The sequence below is a fragment of the Odocoileus virginianus genome, chromosome 21 (genome assembly GCF_023699985.2).
Source record: "Odocoileus virginianus isolate 20LAN1187 ecotype Illinois chromosome 21, Ovbor_1.2, whole genome shotgun sequence".
Classification (NCBI taxonomy): Eukaryota; Metazoa; Chordata; class Mammalia; order Artiodactyla; family Cervidae; genus Odocoileus; species Odocoileus virginianus.
In genome coordinates, this window is record NC_069694.1 from 40,239,057 (window position 1) to 40,263,110 (window position 24,054).

A 24,054-nucleotide genomic window follows, 5' to 3' on the forward strand; every position below is an offset into this window, starting at 1 on the left:
CTCCTACTCCTGGGCATATGTCTGGAAGAGATTAAAACTCTAATGTGAAAAACTGTGTGTACCTCAGTGATCATAGCAGCATTACTTACAATAGCCAAGACATGGAAGCAACCTAAATGTCTGTTGGAGATGTGCTGTGTATATACAATGGAATATTCCTAAGCCATAAAAAGAAGGAAATAATGCCATTTTCAGTGACATGGATGCAACTAGAGATTGTCATACTAAGTGAAGTAAGTCAGACATAGAAAGACAAATATCATTTGATATCACTTATTTGTGGAATCTAAAAACATGATACAAATGAACTTGCTTATGAAACAGAAATAGACTCACAAACATAGAAAGCAAACTCTTATTAAAGGGGAAAGGGGAGAGGAGTAAATTAGGCTGGGATTAACAGCTACAAACTAACATATATAAAGTAAACAACAAGGACCTACTGTATAACACAGGGAACTATATTCAATATCTTGTAATAACCTATCATGGAAATGAATATGAAAAAGATATACACACACATAACAGAATCACTTTGCTGTATATCCGAAACACTGTAAATGAACTATATTTCAATTTTTTAAAGTGACAAAAAATTACCCCCCACTGAGATGCACTGATGTAGTGGGTAGGCATGAGAGAGGGAAATTTCTCATCAGTAGACTATAAAGGATTATTTTAGGCTTGACCATGGGTCTGTGAACTTAATTATATGCTGGGCTAGTTTCACTTGAGTGATTTGAGGCCAAGTGTGCCTTATGTCTCCTCCTGAAGGTTTCTACAAAATGTAAGGGCCTTGCTGGTCACAGATTTGCAGCTTTCTTTGACTCTCCATAAGATGACCTACAAGCCCTCCTGTGTGTAGAAATCCTCCTGGTAGTGGTCAAGTCAGGGAAGGTGCTGATTCATGGTTTAGCGGGGAAAAAGCAGAGGCTGAAATCACTATTTCGGTAAGAAAACCATACTTTGTGTGGGAATGTGAAGCGAGTTGTTTTGATGGAATTTCATTTGGCCTGCTTACCTTACAGATGTCCTAGTTCTTGATGAATTTTCCTAGCAAATGGTTTAAATGCTGTGGAAGGGCTAAGAACCTTGAACTAAGGACCTTGAAGAATGGTCCTCAGAAATCAGGGTACAGTCTAGAGCCCTTGGATTGAGAGGCACTAACTGGAATTGGTAGAGTTTAAAAGTTCACATTTCTTGATTTGGAGATGAAAATAGTCTCTGTATTAGATAAATTGAATAGCTAAAATTTCCAGTTATTTAGAGAGTGTTACTTCAAACTAAAGTAATTCTGACTACTTAAGATCCTATCTCTCTTCATTATAATTTCTCTCTCATTTCAAGAGAAGAAAGCAATTTAAACTTTACAAGATTATGGAAAATTTTAAAGAGAGACAGTTGGGGGGTAGAAATAAGCAAAGATATCCATGGAGGAGAAATAAAATGGAGAAAAGGAAGTGAGGCGCCAAAAAACTGAATAGTCAGAAGGAAGCAGGGAAGACATATGGATAGAGAAATACACAGCAAAATATCAGTGGTACCATCCTGTGCATAATTTATTCAGTTAATTCACAGATTTTTTAAAATTTTGGTATTTATATTTTACAAATGATAATCCACTACATGTTTTGTGCATTGACAGTTGAGTTGATTGCTCTGGATCTTAACATTCAGTTCCGTATGGCATAGTGGATAGGAGTAGGAGTGTGAAGCAATCTCATCATCACTTGACAGCTGTGTGACATTGAGAAATTATTAAATTACATAACAACTCTGTGCTTCAAGTCCTGTTAAGTGAGGCTGCTAATAGAACCTAGTCCACTGGGCAGCTGTGGGCATTTTCTGAGTTATATCAGAGTAAATTACTCATCATGTTGGCTGGCAGAGAGAGACTACTTAACAACTGTAGTTGCTATTTAAATTTTTTTTCTTGATTTCCCTTTATCCAGTTTTCTAAATTTAACCACTAAATTGAACCCTGAAAAGTTCTCAGCATTTTCCCCACTAATTGGACACATACTTAGTGCTTCTCAGTCTAATTCAAAGCAGTGAAGAGAAATGTTGTAGTGAAGATGTCTAGATGGTGAACACTGAAAAGTTGCAGGATCCACAAAGATTACACTTTGGGATAGTCAGGTGACTCAATACCAGTTTGTGAAGTGATCACAGAAGCTCAAGAAGAGAAAACAAAATTCTGCTACTTATTTTGATAATTGAAACTTTGACTTTGCTCAATTATGGAAGAGTTCATATATACAAAATTATATAATGATGGAATATATATATGTCTGTATATATATTCATAAAACCTAGTAAAACAGACATCCATGCACTCACAATACCTTTTTGAAAAATAAAACATGCACTACTGTTCAAGACCCCTCTGTGCCTCTTATTACATTTTGTGTCTATCATTCTGTTGCTTTTCTTTGGGATTCCCAGGTGGCTTAATGGTAGAGAATCCACCTGCCAATGCATGAGACACAGGAGACATGGGTTCAATCCCTGGGTTAGGAAAATTCCCTGGAGAAGGAAATGGTAACCCTCTCCAGTATTCTTGCTGGGAAAATCCCACGTAAATATACAATACATTAATAATCCCTAGCAACACAATTGTTTGGTTGTACTTTTATTTGAACTTCATATAATAGTATCTAGATGCCCTCTATATTTTCCTGAAACTTGCTTTTTATTAAAAATCAGCATTATGAACATTATGTTTTTGATATTCATCCAGGTGGGCATATAAAGATGTAGTTCATTTATTATCTTTGCCATAAATATTTGTTTAACTTACCATTTCCTATTTATTTACCATTCAATGGGCATTTCAATTGTTTTTAGCTGTTTGCTTTCACAAAGATGCTGTAATGCACATGTCTTTTGGAGCATATGGGCAAAATTTTTTGGAGAATTACTGGGTCAAAGTAACCTTGTGCTTACAAGATAATGTCAGTTTTTTTCCAAAGTGAATATGCCAATTTATACTCCCACTAGTTGTATATAAATGTTTCACTTACTCTATATTTTTGCCAACACTTGATATTGTGAGACTTTTTAAATTTTACAAATATGAGGTATGACATGCTGTCTTATTTGGGGTTGATCTGCAGTAAATTTGAGCATTTCTTTTAAATTGTACTTTCTTCCTTTTTTGCCCCTGTAAAATGCCTCTTTCTATACATCCCCCATCTTAAATCACATTGTTAGTCTCTTATTCGTTTGTATGATATGTTTTTACATTTGGAAGGCTAATGCATTGCCAGTTCTATGTGTGGTAGATATCTTCACCCAAATTTTGACTTGCTTTTGATATGGCTTAAGATATCTATGGTTGATAGGTATATTGGTGCCAATTTTTCACTCTGCTTAATAGGGTGATAGGTTCACAACCTTTGTCCTATAGCCATGGTTCCTCACTCCAATGGGAGTAAGACACCCAATGAGATATGAGCAGATTTGATGCAAGTAGAGGCATTAACTGTGCAAGTAGAGGTCCAGTTTCTTGCCATCTTGTGTTCCTGCCATACTCAGTAAGAATAGTGTGCCCTGGTTTAGCTTCTGGTCCAAAGAAGATAGCTGGAGCAACAGCAACCCAATCCCAACTCTGGAACCAAGCCCAACTGACATGAAGTTTTTGCCTGCAGAACCAGGCTCAAGAAAAAGAATGCTTATAGTTATAAGACAGTTGATTTGACATGATTTATTACACCTCATTATTACAACAGCTGAGTCAGAACTAATGGGCAAGGTCCTTAATTTAACATGATTGATCATTCTTTTCCTTTAGAGTTTGCATATTTTGTCTTGTTTAAATTTCATTTCTTCCAAAATCGTAAACATGTTCTTTGCATGTTGTTCAGAAACATATTTCCCGTCCCAAAGCTATCAAGATAATCTACTACATATGCATTTAGGCCTGTTTGTAACTAGGAATTGATTTTGTGTTGTGTGTGAAATAGGGTTCAATTTTGCTTATTTTTTCACCTGAGTACGGCAGTCACTTCAGCACAATGTATCCATTCTCTGGTGATATACAATGCTGTCTTGTTTCCACATAGAGTTTTTATACCTATGCCAATGTCACATTGTCTTAATTCCTAGAGCTCTTCAGTATGTCTTGGCATTGGATAAGGCAAGTCTTACCTTCTTCCTATTACAGGAAATTTTTAGCTATATTTCTTCCTTTGTTTATCATATGCATATGATAATTAGCTTGTAAAATTCTTGAAAACCCAGATTACAGATAAATTTGGAAATGTTGGAGAACTTTGCAACATTGTTTCATTATCCAAAATAGTCATCTTTTTTGCCTATGTTTTATTTAATGCCTCTTATAAAGTTTTATAATTTAATTCATCATGGTCTTGCATCTTTTTAAAAAGAATTATTCTTGGCTACTTATAACATTGTCACTATTTTGCAGGTATTTTTTTTAAATGACATTTTCTAAGTGTTTGTAGATATTGTATAGAAATGCAACTGAGTTGTATATTCTATAAAGGATTTTTTTTCTCAGCAATCAGATTAAAATCCATGATTGAATCTAATAATTTATCTGAATAATATTTTGAGTTTTCTAGTTAGAAAATTACAGGCTTGCCAGATGGCACTAGTGGCAAAGAACCCACCTGCCAATATTGTATGGGATAATGATTGGATTTTTAAAAATTCCTTTACAATACATATGCTTTTTTCTTTTTATTTTTCTCCATTGTTGCTCTCAAAGGGTCCTCTAGTACAATGTTGAACAACAGTAAGAGAGTGGACTTTTTCTTTATTCATTAATTTAAATGAAATGGTTTTAATCTTCTGCCACTTAACTGTGATGTATGCTTAGGGTTTTGCTTTTGTATTTCTATCCTTAAAGAAGGCTCCATACATGGCTGATGAATTTTGTTAAATACTTTTTCTGCATCTATTGAGATGACTATATAGTTTTTCTCTTTCTATTCATTAATGTGGTAAAGTACATTAATAGATTTTTTTCTAATGTTAACCCAAACTTTCATTCCTGGAATAAATGCAATTTGGTCATGACACAGTACTTAATGTGTGCGTGTGTATGTGTGTGTGTGTATACATGCACATGCATCCAGACACATGGCCGAGTTTATTGCATCTTGTTTGCACTACTGGTTTATGTGTTTTCTTCCTTATACTGTCCTCTAGCTTTTTAATCACAAATTTTTAATGTTAGCCTAACCAAATAAGTAGGGTGTTTTTCCTCTTTCATATTCCAAGAAGAATTGGTATAAAATCAGGATTATTTGTTCTTTGAGTGAGTGGCAAAATACATTTTCACAAGTCATTTGGACATGCTGTTTTTATGAAAATATTTTAAAATATTGACTTAATATCTTTAAATGTTACTGTATTACTCATATTTTCTATTTTGTTAGGTTAATAAATTGTAATTTTCTGAGCATCTGTCTGTATCATGCTAGTTTTAAAATCATCTAACTTAAAGCATTTTTAAAAAACTCAATTATATCCTCAATTTGTTGGACAGATTTTTGGTTTTTATAACTGTAATGTTTCCTCTTGAATGACTTTTGACTTATTTGATTTTATAATTTTATATTTTTTATGTATATTTGTTTTCTCTCTCATTAATTTCCCCTAGGAATTGTATTTACATATGTCTGCTATAACATTATTTAACTGATTATAGTTCGTGTGAAAGTCTGAAAATCTTAATTCCTTACCTGAAATATTCAGGCCATTCACATTTAATTGTGATCCCTTATGTGTTTGGACTTATTTCTATCATCTCATCTTAGACTTCCTATTTTTATTGCGTGTTCTATTTTTTTATTACAAAACTCATTTTGCATTAATGATATTTTTCCCATTATTAAATTTTTCTTTCTATTTGCTTGAAAATTACACAGTATCTCAAATATTTTTATGGATTATAGGAGTTATGATGCTCAAACTTAATTTGTAAAGGAATAACAGACCATTTTATCTGCCTCCTGAGAAACCTGTATGCAGGTCAAGAAGTAACAGTTAGAACTGGAAATAGAATGATGAACTGGTTCAAAGTTGGGAAAAACGCACATCAAGGCTCTATATTGTCATACTATTTATTTAACTTCTATGCAGAGTACATCATGCGAAATGCCAGGCTGGATGAAGCACAAGCTGGAATCAAGATTGCCAGGAGAAATAACAATAGCCTCAGATATGCAGATGACACCACTCTTCTGGCAGAAAACAAAGAGGAACTAAAGAGCATCTTGATGAAACAGAAAGAGGACAGTCAACAAGCTGGCTTAAAATTCAACATTCAAAAAACAAAGATCATAGCATCCAATCCCATCACTTTATGTCAAATAGATGGGGGAAAGTGGAAGCAGTGGCAGATTTTATTTTCTTGGTCTCCAAAATCACTGTGGAGAGTGACTGCAGCTATGAAACTAAAAGACACTTGCTCCTTGGAAGAAAACCTATGACAACCAGGACAGCATATTAAAAAAGCAGAGAAATCACTTTGCCGACAAAAGTCCATGTAGTCAAAGCTATGGTTTTTATAGTAGTTATGTGTGGATGTGAGAGTTGGACCATAAAGAAGGCTGAGCACTGAAAAACTGATGCTTCCAAATTGTGATGCCAGAGAAGACTTCTGAGAGTCCCTTGGAGAGCAAGGATATAAAACCAGTCAATCCTAAAGGAAATCAACTCTGAATATATATTGGAAGGATTGATGCTGAAGCTCCAATACTTTGGCCACCTGATTGGAAAGACTTTGATGCTGGGAAAGATTGAGGGCAAGAGGAGAAGGGGACAACAGAGGATGAGAGTTGGATGGTATCACTGACTCAACGGACATGAGTTTGAGCAAACTCAGGGAAACAGTGGACAGGGAAGCCTGGCGTGCTGAGTACATGGAGTCACAAGGCGTCTGACACAACTTAGCAACTGAACAGCAGCAACGGTTTTCAGGTCATATGGATAAATACCAAGGAGTGTGATTGCTGGATCGTATGCTTCGTTTTATCAGAAACTACCGAACTGTCTTCCAAAGTGCCTCACTATTTTGCATTCCTACCAGTAGTGAATGGAAGGTCTTGTTGCGCCACATGCTCTCCAGCATTTGATATTCTCAGCGTTTCGGATTTTGGCCATGCTGATAGCATGTACTGTTATCTTATTGTGTTTATTTTTAATTAATTAATTTTTTATTGAAGGATAATTGCTTTACAGAATTTTGTTGTTTTCTGTCAAACCTCAACATGAATCATCATAGGTATACATATGTCCCCTCCCTTTTGAACCTGCCTCCCATCATCCTCCCCATCCCACTCCTCTAGGTTGATACAGAGCCCCTGTTTGAGTTCCTGAGCCATACAGCAATTCCCATTGGCTATCTATTTTACATATGGTAGTGTAAGTTTCCATGTTACTCTTTCCATACATCTCACCCTCTCCTCCCCTCTCCCTATGTCCATAAGTCTATTCTCTATGTTTGCTTCTCCACTGCTGCCCTGAAAATAAGTCCTTCAGTACCATTTTTCTAGATTTATCATATGCATTAGAATATGATATTTATCTTGCTCTTTCTGACTTACTTCACTCTGTATAATAGGTTCTAGGTTCACCCACCTCATTAGAACTGACTCAATGTGTTCATTTTTATAGCTGAGTAATATTCCATTGTGTATATGTACCACAACTTATTTATCCATTTATCTGTTGATGGACATCTAGGTTGCTTCCATATTCTAGCTATTGTAAATAGTGCTGCAATGAACAATGGGATCAATGTGTCTTTTTCAATTTTGGTTTCATCAGGGTATATGCCTAGGAGTGGGATTTCTGGGTCATATGGGAGATTTATTCCTAGTTTTTTAAAGAATCTCCATACTGTTCTCCATAATGGCTGTTTCAGTTTATATTCCCACTAACAGTGTAGGAGGGTACCCTCTTCTCCACACCCTCTCCAGCATTTATTATCTGTAGACATTTTGATGATAGCCATTCTGACCAGTGTGAGGTGATATCTCGTTGTAGTTTTGATTTGCATTTCTCCAATAATGAGTGCTGTGGAGCATCTTTTCATGTGTTTCTTGGCCATCTGCATGTTTTCTTTGGAGAAATGTTTATTTAGGTCTTTTTCCCATTCCTTGACTGGATTGTTTGTTTTTCTGATATTAGTTGTATGAGCTGTTTGTATATTTTGGAAATTAATCCTTTGTCAACTGTCTCATGTCCCATTATTTTCTTTCATTCTGATGGTTATCTTTTCATTTTGCTTATAGTTTCTTTTGCTGTGTGAAAGCTTTTAAGTTTAATCAAGTCCCACTTGTTTACTTTGGCTTTTATTTCGGTTACCCTAGGAGGTGGGTCATAGAGGATCTTGCTTTGATTTATGTCATCGAGTGTTCTGCCTATGTTTTCCTCTAAGAGTTTTATAGTTTCTGGTCTTACATTTAGGCCTTTAATCCATTTTGAGTTTATCTTTGTGTATGGTGTTAGGAAGTGTTCTAATTTCATTCTTTTACATGTAGCTGACCAGTTTTCCCAACACCATTTATTGAAGAGGCTTTTTGTTGCATTGTATATTCTTGCCCCCTCTGTCAAAAATAAGGTATCCATAGGTGCATGGGTATATTTCTGGGCTTTCTATCTTGTACCATTGGTCTATATTTCTGTTTTTATGCCAGTAATATACTGTCTTGATGACTGTAGCTTTGTAATATAATCTGGTCAGGAAAGTTGATTCCACCAGCTCCACTCTTCTTTCTTGAGACTACTTTGGCTGTGGGGTCTTTTTCCATATGAATGGTGAAGTTTTTTGTTCTAGTTCTGTGAAAAATGTCATTGGTAATTTGATAGGGATGACATCGAATCTGTAGATTGTGTTTGGTAGTATAATCATTTTCACAATATTGATTCTTCCTATCCAGGAACATGGAATATCTCTCTATCTTTTTAAGTCACTTTTTATTTCTTTCATTAGTGCCTTATAACTTTCTGTGTACAGTTCTTTTGTCTCCTTAGGTAAGTTTATACCTAGATATTTAATTCTTTTTGTTGCAATGGTGAATGGGATTGATTCCTTAATTTCTCTTTCTCATTTTTCATTGTTAGTATATAGAAATGTAGATGATTTCTGTGTATTGATTTTGTATCCTACAACTTTGCTAAATTCACTGATTAGCTCTAGTAATTTTCTGATACTATCTTTAGGGTTTTCTATGCACAGTTTCATGTCATCTGCAAACAGTGAGAGCTTTACTTATTCTTTTCCAATCTGGATTACTTTTATTTCTTTTTCTTCTCTGATTGCTGTAGCTAGGACTTCCAGAACTATGTTGAATGATAGTGGGGAAAGTGGACACCCTTGTCTTGTTCCTGGTCTTAGGGGGAATGCTGTCATTTTTTCACAGTTGAGCATAATGTTTGCTATACGCTTATCATATTTGGCCTTTACTATGTAGAGGTAAGTTCTTTATTTTTGCGTGGCTGATGAGCTTTTATTTTAGACTTGGCACAGGGACTGTCAGACAGAGGAAAGGAAAGGAACAGCTGAGACCAGGCTCAAAGCAGGGGGTTTACACAGACCCCATAACATAACAGGACAAGGTAGGGGAAGGGCACTCCAGCACCCTCTCCTGCAAGTGGCCGCATTGTGCCTTCCTGCATCCCCTGGCTTAAGGAAGCCGATGGGGGCGGGGGGTGGTCAACACCCAAAGGGCCGCTCTTGGAGGAGGCAGTCAGTAACAGACGCCAAAGCACACACCCATACAGTGGAATGAAGCACAGTTTACAGTGTTGCAAGCTCAATGGCCAATGTATGCAAACAGTCAGTTCTCTGACCCTGCCTTAGTCACAGCAAACATTTGCCCAGCCTGGAGGCCACTCATCCACGTTATCCCTGGTCACCAGACTTGTGCTCAAAGAAGACAAAGACTATAGGTCAGCACAGGCCTCAGCCAAGTGCTACCAAAGAATCCAGCTGCAGAAATGGTTGGTTTAGAGGTTGAGGCTAATCTGCTTACCTGGTAGCGGGGGTGGTCTTGTTTAAAGCAGTGTGGGATTCAATGGATCTGGGGTAGGCTCCCAAGGGAAGCCAAAGCTGCTGGCCTGTGGACTACACTTCAAGTGAATGAAAGTCGCTCAGTCGTGTCTGACTCTTTTCGACCCCATGGACTAGAGTTCATGAGATTCTCCTGGCCAGAATACTGCAGTGGGTAGACTTTCCCATCTTCAGGGGATCTTCCCAATCCAGGGATCAAACCCAGATCTTCTGCATTGCAGACGGATTTTTTTTTACCACCTGAGCCACAAGGGAAGCCACACTGCAAGTAGCAAGGATCTATTAACATGGGCTCTCAACCTTGGCTGCACAGAATTCCCAAGGATCTTTGAAATTTCCCCATGTCCTGGCTGCACTCACACTGGTCAAATCACCTTTGAGAGTGGGACTGAACAGAAGGGTTTTTAAAGCTCCTGGGTAATTCCAGTAAAAACCAGTGACCTAGGAGTCGTCATCAGTAGGGGTGGTGAGGAGGTAAAGGGATACGTGTCAGAAAAGTATAAGCTCTATTATTTAATTTTATATCTGGAAAAAGAAATACATACAAATATATGTATATATGTATTTCACATACATATGTGCTGTGCTAAGTTGCTTCAGTCGTGTCTGACTCTTTGCGACCCTGTGGACTGTAGCCCACCAGGCTCCTCTATGCATGGCATTCTCCAGGCAAGAATACTAGAGTGGGTTGCCATGTCCTCTTCCAGTGGATCTTCCAGACCCAGGGATTGAACCCACATCTCTTACATCTCCTGCACCAGCAGGTGGGTTCTTTACCACAAGTACCACCTGGAAAGCCCTCACATACATCAAGTTTTCATAAACAAATGTGGAAAGTAAGGCCTAATGAAAATCTTCCTGACCACAGGTACTAGCATGAGTTTCTTCTACAAAACTCCTGTCAGACAGAGACAGAACATTCACTACCTAACCTACTCCCTCTGAGGCAGCCCCAATTGAAATTTCTTCCCATACTGAGATAGAATCTAACTTCATGTAACTTCCACCTATGGGTCCTTTGGAGCTACAGAGAATAAATTTAGTCTCTTTTCCACATTGCTCCTCTTCAGATAATGAAGGGCAGCTATCAGTTGGGTAAGAGGTTTAAAAATATCCTACTAGTAAGTGAGTCAGTTAAGGTTCTTTTTGTTGCAAGCAAATCAATTCTGACTGGTTCAAGCCAAGAAAAAAAAACACACCTCTCTCTTTTTTAAAAGAGACAATGGGGGTTTTCTGAGGTAGAAGGAGGAATTGTACAACCCCAGCATGGGAAGGAGGGATCCATGGATCGTTCAGGGAATTTGCAAGAGCAGCAGCCACAAGTTTCTGTTTCTAGGCCGCCATTATTTACTTGGCGGCTACAACGGTTCCTATGTTCTGGGTCTCTAGATTTCAAATTTGAAAATTGAAAGAAAAGAAAAACCCGTTGGCCAGATTGCCTCGGGTGCTTCCGCTGGGACCAATCGGCTCTGGCCAGACTCTGTCATGTGATAACAGACAAGGCTGCTGGGGGCCCACCCCCTGTCACCGGAAAAGGGAATCACATCAGCTCCACCCCTAGAGGGAGCTATTCCAATAAATCATAGTTAAGGTCTAGAAGGTAATTACGAGATTTTCCATTTGTGATTGTCTGTGCCACTGTTAAACTCCACTAGACTAGCTGACTACGGAGAATTCTGAGGGTAAACACTGAAGGGCCCTGAATGTAAGAGGCAGGAAGGGAAATGGCTTGAGTTTAGAAGGGTCTGGCCCCCCATCCCATACCCTCTCTGGGGCACTGGCCCCAGCTCCACTCAGTGCCAACAGATTGGGCGTCAGGGCGCAAGTCTCTCATAGACCCAGTCTTCCTCCCCTCGGTGGGTCATGGGCCCCAGAGGGGCATCTCCGCTTAGTAGGCCTCGTCGAAAGACGATCCGGTCGTGCAGGCGGTTGGTTTGGCCTTGCCAGAACTCCATCACCTGTGGGTACAGGATGTAGCCACCCCAGTATTTTGGCTTTGGCACCTCCTGTTCCTGGTAGAGTTGCTCCAGTTCCTTATTTTTCTTTCTCAGATACTCCCTATCTGGGATCACAGAACTCTGATGACTGACCACAGCCCCAATCTGGCTGCTCTTGGGGCGGGAGTGGAAGTAGCATTCAGCCTCCTCCTCAGGCAGCTTCTTCACGGGCCCCGGCCACTCGGCCGGTCGCCCAAACGTAGGTGAGTTCTTTCTATGCCCATTTTTTTGAGGAGTTTTAATCATAAATGAGTGCTGAATTTTGTCAGGGCGTTTTCTGCATCTGTTGAGATTATCATTCGGTTTTTGTCTTTCAATTTGTTAATATGGTGTGTCACATTAATTGATACACGTACATTGAATAATCCTTGCCTACATGGAATAAACCCAACTTGATCATGGTGTATAAGCTTTTTGATGTGTTGCTGAATTCTGTTTGCTAAAATGTTGTTGAGGATTTTTGCATCTATGTTCATCAGTGATATTGCCCTCAAGTTTTCTTTTTGTGTGTTCTTTGTCTGGTTGCGGTATCAGGGTGATGGTGACCTCATAGAATGAGTTTGGAAGTGTTCCTTCCTCCCTAATTTTTTGAAAGAGTTTTAGAAGAATAGGCATTAAGTCTTTTCTGAATGTTTGATAGAATTCTCCTGTGAAGCCGTCTGGTCCTAGGATTTTATTTTGGGGTAGATTTTTGATCACAGCGTCAATTTTAGTGCTTGTAATTGGGTTGTTCATAATATCTATTTCTTCCTGGTTCAGTCTTGGAAGCTTGAACTTTTCTAGGAATCTGTCCATTTCTTCCAGGTTATCCATTTTATTGCCATATAGTCATTCATAATAGTCTCTTATAATCCTTATTGTTCTGCAGTGTCTGTTGTAAACTCTCCTTTTTCATTTATAATTTTGTTGATTCGATTCTTCTCTCTTTTTTTCTTGATGAGTCTGGCTAAAGGTTTGTCAATTTTGTATATCTTCTCAAAGAACCAGCTTTTAGTTTTATTAATCTTTACTACTGGTTATTTAATTTCTTTTTCATTTATTTCTGCTCAGATCTTTATGATTTCTTTCCCTCTCCTACTAATCTTGGGGTTTTCTTTTTTTCTTTTTTTTCCCCCAGTTGTTTTAGGTGTAAAGTTAGGTTGTCTGTTCGATGTTTTTCTTATTTCTTGAGGTAGGATTGTATTCCTAAAAACTTCCCTCTTTAGAACTGCTTTTGCTGCATCCCATAGGTTTTGAGTTGTGTTTTCATTGTCATTTCTTTCTAGAAATTTGTTGATTTCACCTTTGATTTCTTCAGTAACCTGTTGGTTATTTAGAAATGTGTTGTTTAATCTCCATGTGTTTGTGTTTCTTACAGTTCTTTTTTCTTGTAACTGATATCTGGTCTCATAGCATTGTGCTAGGAGAAGATGCTTGATATGATTTCAATTTTCTTAAATTTACTGAGGTATGATTTGTGACCCAAAATGTGGTCTATCCTGGAGAATGTTCCATGTGCACTTGAGAAGAAGGTGTACTCTTCTGCATTTGGATGGAATGTCCTGAAGATATCAATGAGATACATCTCATCTAATGTATCATTTAAGACTTATGCTTCCTTATTAGTTTTCTGTTTTTATGATCTGTCCATTGGTGTGAGTGGGGTGTTAATGTCACCTACTATTATTGTATTACTGTCAATTTCTCCTTTTATGTCAGTTAGTGTTTGTCTTAGGTATTGAGGTCACCTATGTTGGGTGCATAGATATTTACAATTGTTATGTCTTCCTCTTGGATAGATCCCTTGATCACTATGTAGTGTTCTTCCTTATCTCTTGTAATCTTCTTTATTTTAAGGTCTATTTTGTCTGATATGAGGATTGCTACTCCAGCTTTCTTTTGCTTCCCATTTGCATGGAATATGCAAATTGCATGGAATTTTCCATCCTTTCACTTTCAGTCTGTATGTGTCTTTAGCTCTGAAGTGGGTTTCTTGTAGACATATCTATATATGGGTCTTGTTTTTGTATCCATTCAGCCAGTCTGTGTCTTTTGATTGGAGTATTTAATCCATTTACATTTAAAGTAATTATGTTTGCCATTTTCTTAATTGTTTGGAGTTGATTTTGTAGATCTTTTTTCTTCTCTTGTATTTCTTGACTATATAAGTCCCTTTAACATTTGTTGTAAAGCTTGTTTGGTGGCACTGAATTCTCTTAACTTTTGCTTGTCTGAAAAGTTTTTTATTTCTCCATCAATTTTGAATGAGATCCTTGTTGGGTACAGTAATCTTGGTTGCAGATTTTTCCCTTTCAGTACTTTAAATATATCCTACCATTCCCTTCTGACCTGCAGAGTTTCTGCTGAAAGATCAGCTGTTAAATGTATGGGGTTTCCTTGTATGTTACTTCTTGCTTTTCCCTTGCTGCTTTTAATATTCTTTCTTTGTGTTTAGTCTCTATTAGCTTGGTTAGTATGTGTCTTGGTGTGTCTTGGTGTGTTTCTCCTCAGGTTTATCCTGTATGGGACTCTTTGTGCCTCTTGGACTTGATTGACTATTTTCTTTTCCATATTGGGGAAATTTTCTTTCTTTTTTTTTTTTTTTTTCATTTATTTTTATTAGTTGGAGGCTAATTACTTTACAATATTGTAGTGGGTTTTGTCATACATTGACATGGAAATTTGCAACTATAATCTCTTCAAAAAATTTCTCATACCCTTTCTTTTTCTCTTCTTCTTTTGGGACCCCTATAATTCGAATGTTGGTATGTTTGATATACTCTCAGAGGTCCCTGAGGTTCCTTTCACTCTTTTTATCTTATTCTGCTTTTCAGAAGTTATTTCCAACATTTTATCTTCCTGCTCACTGATTCATCCTTCTGCTTCAGATATTCTGCTATTGATTCCTTCTATAGTATTTTTAATTTCAGTAATTGTGTTGTTTGTCTCTGTATGTTTATTCTTTAATTCTTCTAGGTCTTTGTTAATTGATTCTTGCATTTTCTCCATTTTGTTCTCAAGGTTTTTGATCATCTTTGCTATCATTATTCTGAATTCTTTTTCAGGTAGTTTGCCTATTTCCTTTTCATTTATTTGGACTTTGGTGTTTCTAGTTTGTTCCTTCACTTGTGTAGTATTTATCTGCCTTTTCATTAGTACTTTTTAAAACTTATTGTGTTTGAGGTCTCCTTTCCCCAAGCTTCAAGGTTAAATTCTCTCTTCCTTTTGGTTTCTGCCCTCCTAAGGTTGGTCCAGTGGTTTGTGTAAGCTTGGTGTAGGGTGAGATTTGTGATGAGTATTTTGTTTGTTTGTTTGTTTTTCCACTGGTGGACAAGGCTGAGTGAGGTGGTAGTCCTGTCTGCTAATGACTGGCTTTGTATTTTTGTTTTGCTTGTTGTTTAATCCTGCACAGGGTGCTACTGGTGGTTGGGTGATGCCAGGTCTTGTATTCAAATGGCTTCCTTTGTGTGAGTTCTCACTATCTGATACTCCCTAGAGCTAGGTCTCTGGTAGTCTAGGATCTTGGAGTCAGTGCTCCCATTCCAAAGGCTCAGGGCTTGATCTCTGATCAGGAACAAAGATTTCACAAGTGGTTTGTTACGGCATTAAGTGAGATTAAAACAAATACCCAATAATGAGAAACTCGAGATGAACCCCAGACAAATGTCAGTTACAAAATTAGGCAAATAATAAAAATAGTGGAATATACACATATACACCCATAAGCAAAATCAGAATAGTCCACCGAAAATAAATTAGAGTAGATTGACCCAGAGAATAAAGGAAATCAAAAATTATATTTACCAGTTAAGAACAGAACTAACTAAAGCACAAACTGGAAAACAAAATTAAAGCAAGTTGTTGAGTGGAGAATAAAGGAATGAAAACAAAACTAACAAATATGTTGGGAAGAAAAGAAAGAAAAAGAAAGTATAGATATGCAAAGTTAAATAAAGGTAGATGAAAAGATTCATATCCACTAAAGATTAACTGCCAGGGGAAAATAACAGTAGGAAAGGCAAAAAAGGAGTAAATTTAGAAAAAATATAGTAGGCCTAAAAAAATTAAAATTATAAAAAAGAGAAAAGGAAAAAAAAGGAAAACTTTACAGAACTGCAAAAGCCCAATGTAGAGTCAGAGGTTTATAACAAAAGTAATAAGTGTGACTGAATATACACATATACATATACACCCATAAGTAAAATCAAAAGAGTCCAAACAAAAATAAAGTTCAATAGATTGACCCGGTGAACAAAGGAAACCAAAAGTTATATCTACAAGTTAAGAACAAATCTAATGAAAGTACAAACTGGAAAACAAAACTAAAGCAAGGTGACAAGTGGGGAATAAAGCAATGAAAACAAAGCTAACAAATATGTTGAGAGGAAAGGAGAGAAAGAAAAGAAAGAAAGGATATGCAAAGTTAAGTAGAGGTAGATAAAGAAGATTTATATACATTAAAGATTAACTGCAAGGGGAAAAGAACAGTAGGAAAAGCAAACAAAGGAAAAAATGTAGAAAAAATAATAGGTTTAAAAAACTAAAATTAATATTAAAAAAAGAGGAAAAAAAAAAAGGAAAGGAAAGGAAAACTCCACAGACTGCAAAAGCCCAATGTAGAGGCAGAGGTTTATAACAACAATAAAAAGTGTGACTGCGGAAACAAAAAAAGGTCAAAAGCTTTATTAGATTTCACTGTGCCAATAAAATCGACAACTACAACAGAGGAGGAAAAGCAAAGGAAAAAAGAATCCAAAAGAATCTACAGAACAAGTCAAAGCATAAGAATAATAAATGTTTTTCTTGAGTCACTGCTGTCAGAGTCCTTTTCCTCGCTGGGAGTCACAGTTCACCTCCCTATGCCCTCCAACACTGTGCTGATCTCTAGACCTGATGTGGGATCAGCGCAGATTCTAACCTGGTCCTACTCCTGTGTGTTCTTGCCTCCAATGTCCACAGCTATCAGAACTAGTGCGTTTTCTTTTGTGGGAGCTCTCAATGCCCTTTTACATATTCCACAGACACAGAGTCTGCCTAGTTGATCATGTGGGTTTAATCTGCAGCCTGTACAGCTGGTGGGAAGGTTTTGGGTCTTCTTCCTTAGCCACACTGCCCTTGGATTTCAATTGTGGTTTTATTTCCACCTCTGCATGTGGGTTGCCCACTGGGGTTTGCTCCTGAGGCTGCCCTGGAGGACTTGGGTTCGCCCCTGCGAGGGCCAGGCGTGGAGGTGGGGCAGCTGCTTGTTTTGCAGGGGTTCTGGCAGCACCAGGTACTCAGGGGAGTTGACGGCGAGGGCAGCAGGAAATATAAAGCTCCAGAAGGGTATGGCAACCAGTATTGGCCAATATGCTCCAGTATTCTTGCCTGGAGACCCCCTCCTGACAGAGAAGCCTGGCAGGCCACAGTCTACAGGGTTGCAAAGAGTTGGACATGACTGAAGCGATCCTGCACGCATAGACGCAAGTCTTTTTTTTGCCTGTGGCAGCTCTGCCCCAGTGAGAGTTGAGCATGAAGGGGGCGCAGCTGCTTGGCTTGCAGGGACCCTGGTGGTGTCAAGTGTTAGGGACATGGACTGCTTCCACCACAGGAGTTATGGTCCAATCAGAGTCTTTTTCCAAGCCTCTTGTAGCTGGTGATCAAAAGGCCTCTTTGGCCAGTCTTTCTCTGTAGCTCCACCCATTCAGGTACTTAAAGAGGTCCCTTGCCTGAGGTCCTTCTCTATTTTGGCGCATCAGGCATCTAGAGGGGCCCCCCTGGCTGGGGTCCTACTCTGTAGATCTGCTTGTCAGGCACTTAAAGAGGCACCCTGGCGGGGGCCTACTCTGTAGTTCAGCGGGTCAGGCGTTTAATGCACCAGCCTCTCTATTGTTCAGCTGCAGGTGCTGGCAAGTGGGGAGAGAGGCTATGATGATGGCTCCATCCGTCTACGCATGACTCAGCAGTATCGCCTTGCTTCCATGCCTGCCCAGCTTTCTTACACAGGCATTTCCCACCACAATCTCCCCCGTCTCGTCCCCGTGATCCCTCTCTCCTCAGTCAACAGCAGCCCTCACCTGTGTCCCTGTCCGGGGTATGTATGGTTGCAGCAAGGACTATCTGATTCTCATTCCATTTAGGCTGCCAAAGATCAGCTGTTTCACTCTCAGCCTTAAATGTTTCTCCTCTGATTCAGAGAATAGCCCCGATGTACAGATTAGATCCCTGCTCCAGGTCCTCCACCTGCTGAGGGCAAGTCCAATCCTACTAACACTCTTGATTTTGCCCCTAGTTCCTTCGTCCTACCGAGTGTTGCATGGTTCTATGAATTCTTTTCCGCTGGTCAGGTACTCCTGTCCACTCCTAGCTGGTGTTCTGCATGCATTTCTGTGTCTGAAGGTGTATTCCTGATGTATCCATGGAGAGAGATGTACTCCATGTGCACCTACTCCTCCGTCATCTTGTTCTCTCCCCTTATTGTGTTTTAATTTCTATTTTTCTGATGACATAGGATGTGACGCATCTTTTCATATGCTTATTTACCATCTGTATATCTTCTTTTATAAGGTGTCCATTCAGGTCTTTAGCCCATTTTTAAAATTAATCCTGCAATACAGAAATGGTACTTTATTTTTATGTTTCTAGAAGCCAGTGCAGCATCCAGCATAGAGTAAGTTCTTAAGGAATATGTGTCAAAAGAATAAGAATGAGCAACAAAAACTCATTTAACACTTAAATATATTTTCTAATAATTGTACCCCCATAATGGGAACACATCCTAATTAAAGTATATAGTTAACAAGGCATTGTTTCTCAGTTGTCCAATATGTAAAACAAGGAGGTTAGATGAGTATCTGTCTACTCTTTGCAGTTCTTACATTGTACCTTTTTCTAACGACTCTTCAATGAGAAATTACCAATAATATCATCAAAGCAACAGGTTAAAAACAATCCAGAATGGTGGTTACCCCTTGGCTAGGTCAACAAATGCTATCTTCCTACATACTAAATGTACAACTGTCTAATTCCACAATTTAAAGGGTACCTAGAAGTCAAAGATCCATAAGGAACATTCGGAAGTCTAGACCATTCTAAAAAACCAGGGCCATGTACATTTTTGAATCCTGGTTACATGCTATTAGTGATTTAATGCTGAGCCAATATTATAAGCTTTGGGTCTTTACTTGAAAGTTACAACAAATGTAACCCGCAGCATAAAGCAGCGACTTGGAGTCAGATTGCCTGGAGGCAAATCACTGCTCCTGCAGTTACTCACCGTTCTGTGCTGTGCTTAGTCGCTCAGTCGTGTCTGACTTTGTGACCCCATGGACTGCAGCCCTCCAGGCTCCTCTGTCCGTGGGGATTCTCCAGGCAAGAATACTGGAGTGTGTTGCCATGCCCTCCTCCAGGGGATCTTCCCAACCCAGGGATCAATCCCAGGTCTCCCGCATTGCAGGTGGATTCTTTACTGTCTGAGCCACCAGGGAAGCCATATTATTGACTTACCATTATTTAAATTATTTTCTTGTTTACTTAGCTTTCAGTTAAGGGGATTTTCGAGATGAGAGGGTCTTCTACCATCTGTAATCTCCTTCCATCTGCCTTCACAGAACAACCTCCTCACTGGACCACCAGATGTCACTGTTTCTGACAGTTTCCAACTTCTTGACCATCTTAAGATGACACGCTGTTTCAAAGGAAACATGTGTGACATTTCAATGAGAGGAAATGTTTTAATACTATGGAATTTTCAATAAAATTTCCTGAAAGCCATATACAACCGTTTAAAAAATATTTTTTTATGTGTTACTCAAGGAGTTCATGTTACACTTGCCACTTCTGAGATAAAGTTGATGATAATGAGGATCTGAGAATGACTTCTATATGGATCATTTTAGATTTATTCATTAGTTAAACCATTCAACAAAAGCCACTTTCATCAGTGGCTATGTTTAAAATACTTAATAGAAAACTAAATTCAATTGAAGGTGGATATCACCTCTAGATGGGCCTCCCTGGTGGCACAGATGGTAAAGAATCCGCCTGCAATGGGGGAGACCTGGGTTCAATCCCTGGGTTGGGAAGATCCCCTGGAGGAGGACATGGAAACCCACTCCAGTATTCTTGCCTGGGAGAATCCCCGTGGACCGAGGTGCCTGGCGGACTACAGTCCATGGGTCGCAAAGAGTAACGACTGAGTAACTAACCACAGCACAGCACAGTATCACCACTAGATAGAGGCTAATAACAAACAAGAGTTACAAATGGCTCAAACCTATTTAAGAGTGACAAATATTATTTAAACAAGGAGAAATATTATGTTATGGAAGTACAGCAAAGGAAAAGATGTCTGTTGATAGGGGATTAGGAAGAATAATATGGAGGAGAAATATTCACATGAGATCCTAAAGAACAATTAGTATTTGACATAGGAAAACAGGCTGGGGATGATTTTTATGTGCAAAGATATTTTTACTTAACATAGTAAGAGATTCATTTAATCTCATGTAGGACATATAATAGAAAGTGATAAAAAAAAAATAGTGAAACTATACGTTGGAATTTGATTGAGTACCAGGGAATACGCTTTAGAAGAGTAGCAAAAGTAAAGTGAACACTAGAGATTTGTACAGAGTGTTTGAATCCTAGTTTAGGCTTTTAACTGTTTAAACTTAGATCAAACACCTCCTACCCCTTTCTGAAAAAGAGAGAGAGACAGAGACAGAGAAGTAGCGAAAGGCAGTGGTGGTGGGTTTCTTGAGCTGCAGGCGGTTTTTTGATTGATAAACCTGGGCAAATAGCACTGTTGGGAAGTTGAAAAGGTTGAGGACAATTCACTGTATGGCACTCAAAATCTGTAAGCTATTTCTCTACTTTAATCTGTAGATGATAATTCTTCTGTTATCAGAAATTATATTTTTATTTTGAATGGAAAGGCAGAGACAAATCAAAGGTGTATAAGAACAGATTCTCCCTTTTTCCCTGAAAGCATGTGGAGACCTGCCTTGGGACAGACACCTTGTGTCTGTGGTTGAGCCAGGCATTTGTATAAGTGGAGCAAGTGGCCCTGTAAACTCCTGGTACATTCTCAGAGGTGCTTAAGTATTTGTTGAGATGCTTAACCTGCAATGGTCAGTCTTAAGCCATAGGTACCCCTTTCATGTTTCCACAGAAGGTTCTCCAGTAGAGAATACTCCCATTATAGTAATTAGGCTCTTTACCACTTTCACAAACTCAGAAAATGTTCCCTGTTTTGAGGATTTTCAGAAGCCATCTCTTTTTGTTTTTAAGAATGAAAAAATTCATTATTGCTTTCTCTTTAGGGAGATCTTATGGTTACATGTTTTGTCTTTTCAATTAAAAAAAATAATTATAGGTCATGTGAACCAAATAGTCATAACCGAGGCTGGAAAAGAGAAAATCTTCACACTCCTTTTGGAATAGCATGGCTGCTCTCATATTGCCTTTAGTGTCTTGCAATGATTCTTTTTCTTTGTTCTGAAAGGCAGAGTTTTGCCTTCTTTTCAGAGACTATTCTGGAATATTGTAACTACTAACTCATTTTTTTTCTCTCTGGGATATTTCTCCTGACAGACTAAATTTTCTTTTCTGAATTTCATATCTATCTCTATTCCCTTGAACCAAGCTAAATAATTCATTTCATCCCCATTTCAGCTTTTTATAACACATAACCTGTTATTCTACTCCCAATTTGCTCTGCTTTAACCAAACTGCCCACCTTTAGGAGTTTGAATCTTCCTTTATTTCCCTCATCATTTTACTCTTAATTTTGTTACTTGTGCCACTGTAATATCTACAGTGAAAAAGGCACAAAGAGTTTCCAAGTTTGAAAATTACTTTTGTGGCTATTGTTGCTAAGGCAACCACTTCACTGTATCCTTGTTTTATTTAGCACATAGAGTCCTTTATGAGCTAGATTTTGAAGAATCTCTGTTAGATTTCTTGTCTCCTTATCTTTTTCTTTTAGAAAGCTGGACATCAGTCTCAAGGAGAAGTTAAGGAAAACAGTAACTTCCCTGAGCATCAACTCTGAATATGCAGAGCTTATGAAACATCCAAAGGTAAGTGAAGACACTTGCTAGTGAAATATTTGGAATAAGAGCTGGGGAACTCATTTATTTCTCACTGAATTTTTGCATGAGCCTAAAGGAGTTAACCTTTATGAATATTATTTAAGCTTTATTTTTCAACTTAAAAAATGGTGGTAGCCTATCTCACCAAATTATTCTTTACAGCCATATCTTTGACATTATAGCAGAATGTTCTTCCCCATAAATATCCTTATGTTACTATACTTTAGGAAATGTTACACAATTATGAAAATGCTATACAATTATATATTTGTATATTTATATTAACATGCTACACACATTCATTTAAAATTTACCTTGAATGGTTTTCAGTTACTTCAGTTAACTGGCTGGTTTGGTTTTTTTTCCTGTCAAATTCTTTCAGAGAAAACCACAGAAATCTAAGAACATGTATCTAACATTTGAAAAAAATAAATGTTTGTTGATTGCAGTGACTTCTTATGAAACAAATCACTACTTTCAGCCTTTAGCTGCCCAGATTTTTATATCTTTGCTTCAAAGAGCCAGAGGCAGACTAGATTAAAGACAAATGAAATAAGCCTTCTTCAGTTATCCCTAAGCATGTGTAAGTGTTCCCCATGGGCAGGTGGCTACTTGCGGTGCGGAAGTTCCTTCTGGCATCTTCATTGCACATCCCGCCCTCTATTATTCCCCTTCATTGGTTTGCATGCTCAGTGGGCGGGGGTGGGGGGTATTTCTGCTCACTGCATGTATCTGTTTTTGCAGAGATGAATATTTAGATAAATTGGCAGGTCCTTATTAAAACTGCATGCTCAGGTGCTCAGTAATGTCCGACATTTGTGACCCCATGGACTGTAGCCTGCCAGGTTCTTCTGTCAATGGGATTTTCCCAGAAAGAATACTAGAGTGGGTTGCCATTTCCTTTTCCAGGGGATCTTCCTGACCCAGGGATCAAACCAAGTCTCCTGTGTTTCCTGCATTGCAGGCGAATTCTTGGCTGCTGAGCCACCTGGAAAGCCCATTAAAGCTACAAAGGAGTTGATATTGGTCCATTCTAACCATTCTTCAATTCATCTGTGGCACACCTGTCCACCTTCTTTACACCACCTACTGTCAACCTCTCTCCCACCACCCACAAAACAGGGACCTACATACTTGTCATACAGTCAAATATCCTACAGTACAATTACAATAGAGTATATGCCTTCGTTTAAATTTTTACTTTTCAATTCCAGAAAAATTCCATTTCACTTGCTACTTTGAACTTGGTCCTGTATGAGCCTTTCATATCCATTAACATATCAGTGAGATTGCGAAAAATAGCTTATCTACATTTTTTTAAAAAATCACTTTTCTGAAATCTTTTTTAGAGACTAGCATATGTATGCACCCACACAAACAGTTTTCCCCTTCTCTTCCCACCCCTACTCTGAAATTTGAGAATCTATTATGTTTGGGTGGTTTGTGGGAAAAGGCAACTTCTAATTACTTTTGCTTTCATTTTCTTTGAAGTTACACAAGGGTGGGTAATGTTCTCTGAGTGCCTTCCCACTCCTGATCCCCAACCATTCCCAGGGAGTGATAACCCCCAGATATGGTTGTGCATAGTTCATCTCCCAGAGCTGATAGATACATAGGGATGTGTCTCAGCATCTAGTCTTTAAGGGATTTACCTGACTTTGCCTTCCTATTACCTCTTAACCTTCTTGTTCCTTAGTGTACACCAGCTCCCTTTCTTTCCATTCTCTGTGGAGGTATCTAGCAGCATTCACTATGGTTGTGCCTCAGGCACTGTGCTGAGCATTGGCATGATGACAGAAAAGAAAATTTGGTCACAGGCTTAATGAAACTAACAGCATAATTGGAGACAGGGACATAAGCAGGTATTTGCAATGTGTTGTACAACAATAGGGCTAAATTCAAAGGATTATAGAGGCTGCCTAATTCATGGAAAGTGAATTAGAGCTAGCCAGGAAAT

The 24,054-nt window shown here is 38.3% G+C and overlaps 1 protein-coding gene across 1 annotated transcript in view; it reads left to right on the plus strand.

The window, feature by feature from the left end:
* The first annotated feature begins 21,990 nt into the window (after positions 1–21,990).
* Positions 21,991–24,054, plus strand: part of BANK1 (B cell scaffold protein with ankyrin repeats 1) — a 402,106-nt gene continuing 400,042 nt past the window's right edge. Inside the window, exon 1 of the mRNA XM_020884241.2 lies at positions 21,991–22,085. The gene's annotated coding sequence lies outside the window, so the exon portion shown is untranslated. The remainder of the gene's footprint in view (positions 22,086–24,054) is intronic.